The following is a 10643-nucleotide window of genomic DNA, read 5'->3' on the forward strand; positions in this document are numbered from 1 at the left end:
GTGCATATATATGAGTTGAGATGATGTGGATGACGGGAGCTGGCACTGAAGACGTACCTGTATTCCAGTTTCAAGATATCACCTGTCCTTGGTAGCTTTAGATTTGAATTATGTTCATCTACATTCTAAACATATGTTGTATTTATTTTATTTTAGTTTTATAAATCTAAGTCTTAGTGGCTCATGACTTGTACTACCAGTCCTAGGGTTATTGTATAAAAGTTCAGTTAATTCATCATCTATTTCCTTGTAATCTCATTTGGATTGTGTTATTGTTAATTGGTTTACCTAGCGGTTGGGTTAGATGGCATCACAACTAGTTGGATTTTGGGTCATGATAAGTTGGTATCAGAGCTCTAGGTTCATAGGTTTTACGAGTCATAAGCAAATGTCTAATAGAGTCTTGCGAATTGGTATGATGACATCCATATCTATCTTTGAGAGGCTACATGGTATCTAGGATAAACTTCTCATCTTTTTTTTTTATCGTGCGGCGTTGATTCAGCTTGAAGCGTATCTCTTTGAATTCCTTCTACTCACTCGTATGTTATGTGAGTGCTCGGTATCAACTGTTCCTCAACGACTTGTGATGTCATGGATGAGGTATGAGATATGTTCTTTATGTTGTGAAGATGGGCCAGTCTGGAGGACTTGAGGCTGGATTTTAACCGCAGCTTGGGGCTCGGTGGTTTCAGTGGTATGAGAATGTGCATTTAGACTTATATGTCCGGTAGTGTCCCTAGGAATGGGACTGATGGCTCAGTGAGTGGTTGGATAGCTATATGATAAGTATGATGTTACTGCGAAATGTGTTCAGATGGCTTAGATGTGACGAGAAGAGTTTGTTTGGGATGTGAAAAGGACTATTTGGTGATTGATGTCATGACCCAATTCCTACTATAGGCTGTGATGGAACCCAATATAGACAAGCCAATGGTGAACTATCCATTTAATTATTCATTTTATTATTTTTTTAAATTCATGAATTTTATTTAATAAAGAAATCAAGAATAAGTAGTTATGGTGATGTAAAGCATAAAATAAAACATAAGAGTGAAATAGTGATATTAATAGACAAAAACCATAAATTTATACTAGAAATTCTTCAAATCTGGTGTTACAAGTGCACGAGCAATCTAATAAATATACAAAACCTCCTACACTACTGTCTGAAGTAAGATAGACAGAAAAATAAATACAACAAGGAGGAGATTCCGGGTGCTGTAGAACGGAGCATAGGAAATAGCTCACCACTAGGTCTCAGGATAATGGTGGTGCGCGCCTAACTGGCCACCAGATGTACCTGCCTCAGATCCTGTGCATAAGTGTAGTGTGAGTATGTAAACGTGTACCCAGTAAATATCTAGTCTAACCTCTAAGAAATAGTGATGAGAGGTCGACGTCGACACTTACTAGAGGTCAATAAATAAAGTGCAGGAATTATAATAGGCATGAAATACAACAGTAACAATAGTATAAGAAATAATAAATAATGATTCTTTAACATAATATCAATTTAAAACCTTCAATTATCACATTCCAAATTTAATACATAAGAGCCACCAGGTAATTATCAAGTCTCATGTCTAGAAAGAAACATCAAGTATAATCAGACTCCTAGCAACATCACTCATGATTTATGCCGAGGTCGTACGACCTGATCCAGAATAGTATGTACACTGTCGAGGGTCGACTGACACGAATCATAGATATATCTAAATATACTTCCGAGGCGTTCGACCCGATCCACAGGAATAGAGAAACTCTACAGACTATGATCAACGTCTACTACACAGTAATAATATTCAAAGAAGGCATAATTTCCACTAACAATCAAGTATTCCGCCAAAAACTCAAGGTAATGAAGCTCGGTCTCATAAAATCCCTTATCCAATTTCAATTAAAATTCAAGTAATTAAACTAACATGTTGGGTGAAAATAATACAAGTAATACATGGTGAAGTCCTAAGTCTACCCGGACATAAGCATAATTTTAGCTACGTACGGACTCTCGTCATATCGTGCGTACGTAACACCCACAATTACTGGCAAATAACAATTTAAAATACCTACTGGGATAATTTTCTTTTACAAGGTTAGGCAAGAGACTTACCTCGCTTCCAAGTCCTCTTTCCGATCCACAAATTACACTAATAGCCTCATATCGGTGCCAAGTAATCCGAAACTACCCAAAGGTCAAGCAAACTAATCAATATATGCTCAAAGGTTCATAATTTAACTATTAGAGTAATTACCCAACCCAATTTGGAAGATTTCTAAAATTAATCCCCGAGCTCACGTGCCCGGATTCCAAAAATTTTGTGAACAAATATTACCTACAACCTCACGAACACAAATATATAATTTCTACTCAATTCTATAATTATTTTCGTGGTCTAATCCCATTTTTACCAAAACCTAAGTTTTTAAACAAAATCCTAAAAGCTCCACAATTTATATGTTAAAATCTACCCACAATTTATGTATTAAACTCACATTATGTAGAAATTATTTACCTCAAGGTGCTAGGTGAAAAACCCTCTCCAAAGAGCTCTAAGATCGGCCAAAAGATGAAAGAAATGAACAAATGAGCCTAAGTCCCGTTTTTAAAACAAGTCACTACCCAGGCCTTCCTTCTTCTTGATCGCGAAAGTTCCCTCGTGATCGCGAAGGAAAAACAACCAAAGCCCTAAAAAGCTTCTTCGCAATCGCAAGATGGCCTACACGGACGCGAAGACCAGACCCCGCCCAACAATGCGCACGCGACTCGCCCTTCGCGAACGCGAAGGGCATTTGACTTGCCCAGACCTAGGCCCAGGCCTTTTATGCGAACGCGAATAGGGGATCGCGAACGTGGAAACCAGTGTTCCAAAGTTTTGTGATTGTGACCCCGCTATTGCGAACACATAGAACAAAAGTCCCCAGCCCCATTTCCTTCATCGCGAACACGAGGCCTTCTCCGCGTTCGCGAAGAAGAAAACTAGAACAACAAATTTCAAAAATTTGAACTTAGCTCCGGGTGGTCTGAAACTCACCCGAGCCACTCGAGACCCTGTTTAACTGTATCAACAAGTCCATAAACCTAATACGGACCTTCTCGAAGCCTTGAAACACATAAAACAACATCAAAACTAAGAATCACACCCTAACACCAAATTAATCAACTTATGAACTTCAAACTTCTTCAACTAAATCCGAACGCAACGAAACATACTTAGACAACTCGGATGTAAGGCCCCGTAAATTTTGCCTAAAAACTCGGGGTTTTGTGGTACCGAAGTAGGCTTATGTGTTGACCGCGGTGCGGACTTTTTGGGTTGAATAGTATGTTGGGGAGTAAAGGAAAATATTTTGGCGGAAAAAGATATTTCTATGGCCAACTATGCGGCCACAGAATCACTCCGCGGGCCGCAGAAAGGCCGCAGAGTGAAGCAGAAAATTGGGCAAGTTTGGATGATATTGTGCGGTCAACTATGCGATCGCAAAATCATTTTGCGGGTCGTACATCGACCGCGGAACCGGCATGAAAATTTTTCGGAGGGAGGTTCTGCAGCGCATTATGCGACCGCAGAATAGGTCTGCGAACCACAGAATGGCCGCAGAGTGGGGAAGAATTGCCTAGTTCCGGAGGGCCATTTTGCGGCCCATTTTGCGGACCGCTAAAGCATTATGCGGTCGCATATGCGACTGCGTAATGTTTTTCGGAGCTTTATTTTTTTAGTTTTATAAACCTGACCCCATTCTTATAAAACAATGTTAAGGGTCATTTTAGAAGGTTCAAACTCACATTTTAGAGAGAGAGGAAGGTGGTCTAGAGTGAGAAGAGAAGTTCTAAGTCATTTATTCATCAATATTTGTTCAAACCTTGAAGATTTCTCTAGGGTAACTTACAAGGTCTTCTACCAAAAGGTAAGATTCTACACCTTAACCCTTAATTTCAAAATTTAACTAAAAATGGGCAATTAGTAAAGCAATTCTTGGGTATGAGAGTTATTTTTTTTTTACATGCATGTACCATCTATGGTAATGGGAGGATTATTGAGCTCTTTTGGATGAACTTTGAGTAGTGGGGTGAGAGAATCCACCATAGGAGGACCTTGAAACCTTAATGCACACCTAGTGTTTGATAAAATGCTCAAGTGAGTTGGAACTATGAACTCCTTCGTAATTTGTGTTCAATTTTGCTATATCTCTAAATAGATCGAAGTGGCTAGGATCTCCGAAACATTATAATAAATTAAAAAGCTCAAGGCAAGGTATGTTGGATAAACTCCTCTCTTAGAATTGAATTCCCACGATGATCTTGTAAGTCCAGAGTTGTCCATTATGAATTGACTTTTCTGAATAAGTTTGGCATCTGATGATGTATATATATGAATATGTTCAAAATGTGTTCCGGAATGTTCTTATCATATTGTGCTGTTCTTCGGGAGAATATTTGAAGTATGGGTATGTATTAAAATGTTATGACTTCAAGTCAAGTCCAAATGAAAGTGATCACATCAATTATATAAGAGATCATATGTGCCTAAGGCCCTAATTTGCTCAAGTATGTATTTAAAGTCTTAATTTGAAAGGCCTTATTGTTGATTATCCATGATAATGATTGAAAATGGAATAGTGAGCTTGAATTATGAAGTACGGCCAATGTGCAAAGAATGATATTGCGTTATGGCCAATCATGCCGATAAAATGAATGATATGTAAAAGAATATGAATTGAGTGGTAAATACCCTTAATAATAAATGCCTTGGGAGTATCGTTTAGCTACCGAGGAAGGGTAGGTCGGAATAACCTAACCCCGAAACTACACATACCAGTGTAGGAGTGACTGAGGGGTAAATCCCCGTGTTAATGTAATGAGACTATTTCCCCTTATATGGGATGAGAATGGTGTGTTGAGATATTTTACCTTTAAATGGGATGAGATTATTTCTAGAGAGATGTGATATGATCGACACACAGCATTGTGGTGAGACAACTTAGCTGATCGGGCTGAGATCTGACGACATACCGCGCACATGGTGGTATTGTGAGTGTACGTCTCGGGGTGAGACGACTTAGATAGTCGGGCTGAGATCAAACTCCGTGATAAAATACAGTGGTGTATCAGTGCTAAAGATCTCCTAACTTAAATTACCGAGACCTATTTGAACCTTAACTTGACACCTTGTTACTGTTTGAGTCTTTTATTGATTTTATATTTTATTTTCCGTTTACTGTTGCTCGTTCTATTGAGAGAGTGTTTAGGTTTACATACTAGTACTATTCCATATGTACTAACGTCCCTTTTGCCGGAGGCGCTGCATCTTTAATGGATGTAGGTGGTTCAATAGCAGGTGGTATCGATCAGTGATAGAAGCCCACCCTCTCCTCAGCTAACTTGGTGAGCCCCACTTCATTTCGGGGTCCCGTATTTCTATCCTTTGTACATAGCGTTTTGAGGTATAGCCGGGGCCTTATTGTCGGCACTTTCATAGCACTCTTTTGTTTCCTGTTAGAGGCTCCGTAGACATAGTGTGGGTTGTATCTATTTTTGGGAAAGTTAAACTAAAAATGTTGTAGTTGTATCATCTGTTCCACTTTAACTATGAATGTACAATGTACTATTTTGAATATTTGTTAAGGACGTAACTAATGAAAATTAAATGGTGTTGTTCACGTGACTTTTTACTGACTAATTAATGAAATGTACTCTTCTCTTTATTTGTGGGTGATTTGGGTAGACGGTGCTGTGCAGGCTTGCTCGACCGAGGTAACTCTGTTGAGCGCCGGTTGCGCTCCCCGAGGTCGAGGCGTGACATCGGAATGATGCCAAATTTTGGGTACAAGTCATAAATCACCATACAGACCTATTCCCATGCTCGGAATTCCAAACGGACATTGATAACACCAAAGTCTAATTCAAACCAAATTTAAAGAACTTGAAAACCTCCAATGCGCCAACTTTCAACATTAAGCCAAAACACTCACGGATCACCCGAAACTCGATCCGAACACATACCCAAGTCCAAAATTATCATACAAACCTATTAAAACCATCAAATCTCGGTTCTGAGGTAGTATACTCAAAATATTGACTCAAATCAAAATTAGCCATCTTAAGCCACTATTAAGGAACTAAGTGTTCCGATTTCAACTCGAAGCCTTCTAACACCAAACCAACCATCCCTGCAAGTCATAAAATAGTAAAAGAACATACATAGAGTCTTAGTTAGGGGAACATGGATCTATAAAGAAAAACAAACCATCGGGTCGTTACATTCTCCACCTCTTAAACAAACGTTCGTCCTCGAACGAGTCTAAAATCATACCTGGAGTGCTGAATAAGTATGGATATCTGCTCTACATATCATCCTCGGTCTCCCAAGTCTCTTCCTCGATTGGTTGACCCCTCCTCAGGACCTTTACCAGAGAAATCTTCTTAGACCTCAACTAGCAAACATGTCTGTCAATAATGGCAAGTGGCTCCTCCTCGTAACCCAAGCTCTCATCTAGCTGAAATCGCTCGTAATCTAACACATGTGACCAATCGGGATGGTACTTCCGTAGCATAGACACATGAAAAACTAGATGAACTCCCGATAGACTAGTAGGCAAAGCAATCTCATAAGCAAAATCCCCAACTAGCCTCAACACCTCAAATGGGCCAATAAACCTCGGACTCAGCTTTCCCTTCTTTCCGAACCTCATGATACCTTTTATAGGTGAAACTTTCAAGAGAACTTTCTCACCCACCATAAATGATAAATCACGTGCTTTCTGATCCGCATAACTCTTTTGTCTAGACTGTGCTGTGTGATGTCGCTCTTGAATAAACTTTACCTTAACCAAGGAATCTTTCACTAAATCAGTGCCATATAACCTAGACTCACCGCGCTCAAACCAACCAATAGGGGAACGACATCGCCGACCATATAAAGCCTCAAATGGAGCCATCTCGATGCTGGACTGATAACTATTGTTATATGCTAACTCGGCCAAAGGTAAGAATCAGTCCCACTGCCTCCGAAGTCAATCACACATGCTCTGAGCATGTCCTCTAGAATTTGAACTGTCCACTTCGACTGCCCATCGGTCTGCGGATGAAAGGTTGTGCTGAGCTCTACCCGGGTACTCAACTCGCTCTGTACTGCTCTCCAGAAATGCGAAGTGAGCTGAGAGCCTTTATCTAACATGATGGAAAAAGGCACACCATGCAGCCAGACAATCTGCTAAATGTAAATCTGGGCCAACTTCTCTGAAGAGTACGTAGTCACGACCGGAATGAAATGCACCGACTTGGTCAACCTATCGACAATGACTCAAATGGCATCAAATTTCCTCAATGTCCGCGGCAACCCAACTACGAAGTCCATAATGATGCATTCCCACTTCCACTCTGGTATAATTATCTGCTGAAGTAGGCCACCTGGCCTCTGGTGTTCATACTTAACCTGCTGCAAATTTAGACATCTCGCCATATACTCAACTATGTCCTTCTTCATCCGACGCCACCAGTAATGCTACCTCAGTTCGCGATACATCTTCGTAGCACCTAGATGAATAGAATACCGTGAATTGTGTGCCTCCTCTAGAATCGTCTCCCTCAGACTATCAACATAAGGAACACATAAGCGACCATGGAGTCATAGAACACCATCATTATCAATAATATCCTCCTTGGCACCACGCTGTAGCACCGTCTCTCTAAGAACCAGCAAGTGCGGATCATCATACTGACGAGCCTTGATCCGCTCAAATAATGAAGACTGAGCCACAACACATGCAAGAACTCGACTGGGCTCTGACATATCCAACCTCACATGTATGTTAGCTAATGACTGAATGTCTAAAGAGAATGGTCTCTCCTCTGCTGAAATGAATGCCAAGCTACCCATACTCTCAGCCTTTCTACTCAAGGCATCCGCAACCATATTTGCCTTGCCTGGATGATAAAGGATAGTAATATCTTAATCCTTCAGTAACTCAAGTCACCTGCACTGCCTCAAATTAAGATCCATATTCTTAAACAAACGTTGCAAAGTGCGGTGATCTGTGTAAACCTTATAGGACACCCTAGAAAGATAATGCCTCTAGATCTTCAGAGCATGAACTATCGTGACCAACTCCAAATCATGTATGGGATAATTCTTCTCATGGGGCTTCAGGTGACATAAATCATATGCAATAACTCGCGCCTCCTGCATCAATACACAACCCAAGCCAACTCATGAAGCATCGCAATACATAGTATACATCCCTGAATCGGAGGGCAACACTAACACCGGTGTTGTAGGCAATGCGGTCTTGAGCTTCTAAAAGCTCGCCTCGCAATCATCGGACCATCTGAACGGAGCACCCTTCTGGGTCAATCTAGTCAAAGATGCTGCAATAGACGAGAATCCCTCCACAAACCGACGATAATAGCCTGCTAACCACAAGAAATTCCTGATCTCAGTCGTTGTGATAGGACTAGGCCAACTCTGAACTACCTAGATCTTCCTGGGATCAACCTTAATACCCTCACCTGACACAACATGTCCTAAGAACGCCGTATAATCTAACCATAACTCACACTTGGAGAACTTAGCATATAGCTTTTGTTCCCGCAAGGTCTGAAGCACAACTGTCAAATGTTGCTCGTGTTCCTCCACACTACGCGAGTAGATCAATATGTCATCAATAAAGACCATGAAAAATGAGTCAAGATATGGCTTGAACACCCGATTCATCAAATCCATAAATGCCGTCGGGGCATTGGTCAAGCCAAAGGGCATCACTAGAAACTCATAGTGCCCATACCTAGTCTGGAACGCCATCTTTGGAACATCCGAAGCACGAATCTTCAGCTGATGATACCCAGACCTCAAGTTGATTAGGAAAACACCCTGGCACCCTGTAAATGGTCAAACAAATCATCAACGTATGGCAACGGGTACTTGTTCTTAATGGTAACTTTGTTTAACTGGCAATAATCAATGCACATTTGCATACTCCCATCCTTCTTTTTCACAAACAATACTGATGCAACCCAAGGCGACACACTCAACCTGATGAACCCCTTCGCGAGCAACTCCTAAAGTTGTTTCTTCAACTCCTTCGGAGCCGTGTGGTATGGTGGGATAGAGATAGGTTGGGTGCCTAGCGCCAAATCAATACTGAAATCGATATCACGATCTGGTGGCATGCCTAGTAGATGACAAGGAAACACTTCAAAGAACTCCCGCACCATGGGCACTGAATAAATTGTGGAAGTATCCGCAGTAGTATCCCGAACATAAGCGAGATAGGCCAAACAACCCTTCTCAACCATATGTCGAGCCTTTAGGAAAGAGATAACACGACTAGATGTACTAACAGATGAAATCCTCCTCTCCAATCTAGGCAACTTCGACATCGCCAAGGTAACAGTCTTGGCATGGTAATCTAGAATAACATGGTATGGAGACAACCAGTCCATGCCCAGGATAACCTCAAAGTCGGTCATATCAAGCAATAGAAGTTTCGCTCTGGTCTCATATACAAGAGCACCCAGGGATTCACGAGATACATCCAGATAAGGAGCAAATAGAGAACACACATATGAATATGTAGACCTTAGATCAAATAGTACCAAAGCATCCTTACCGTAGGCAGAAATAATACCTGTGATCACGGTGTCTGAGGCTATTGCATTTGGTCTGGCTGGAAAGGCATAGAACCTAGTTGTAGTGCCACCTGGCTGGCCTCCACCTCTAGGGCAACCCCTACCCACCTGCACTCCTTCTCTGGCCAAGCAGATGGGCAGTGCAGCAACTGGTGTGGTGATCATGGGATGATGGACCTGCTGTACAACCTTGCCCCGAAGCCTGGGGCAAAATCTCCTCATATGGCCAAGCTCCCCGGACTCATAGCAACCTCTCGGTGCGAAAGATGACTGGCCCTAGGTCTTACCCCGATGACTCGAATACCCATTGGAAGAACCCTGAATGGCAGGTGGACGGTAGGAGCTCTCTAGAATGGCGCTAAAGTAGGGCCACGCTGGAGCAAGCTAAGAAGGTGGTGGTGCTGAATACATAAGCCTACTAGATTAGCCCCTCACTAACTGACCTTTGCCCCCAGGCAAGGCACCATTGAATCCTCCTGAATATCGAGGCCACTTGTCCCTCAATGCATGCTCTCGGCCTTGTTGACGGATACCCTTAATCCTCCGAGCTATCTCCATAACCTGCTCGTAAAAAGTCCACATCACAACCTCTCGGGTCATAGTAACTTGGATGCCATAATGCAAACCCGCAATAAACCTCCACACTCTCTCTACATATGTGGGGAGTATCATAAGTGCGTGGCGAGACCACTCAGAGAACCTCGCCTCATAATAAGACACCGACATCTGACCCTGCTAGAGTCGCTTGAACTGACCACATAACTCTTCCCTCTGAGAGGGTGGAATATATCTCTCCAAAAAGAGACATGTGAATTGTTCCCATGTAAAGGGAGGTTAACCTACTAGCCTGCTACAAAGATAAAACGACCACCATCTACGGGCCTTTCCCTCCAACTGAAATGTGGTGAAGTCCACCCCATTGGACTCCAATACTCCTATGTTTTGCAGCCTGTCTCTGCAACAATCAATAAAGTCTTGTGGGTCCTCTTGTCGCTCACCGCCAAAGACAGGAGGA

The sequence above is a fragment of the Nicotiana tabacum genome, chromosome 15, assembly GCF_000715075.1.
Source record: "Nicotiana tabacum cultivar K326 chromosome 15, ASM71507v2, whole genome shotgun sequence".
In the NCBI taxonomy this organism is placed as follows: domain Eukaryota; kingdom Viridiplantae; phylum Streptophyta; class Magnoliopsida; order Solanales; family Solanaceae; genus Nicotiana; species Nicotiana tabacum.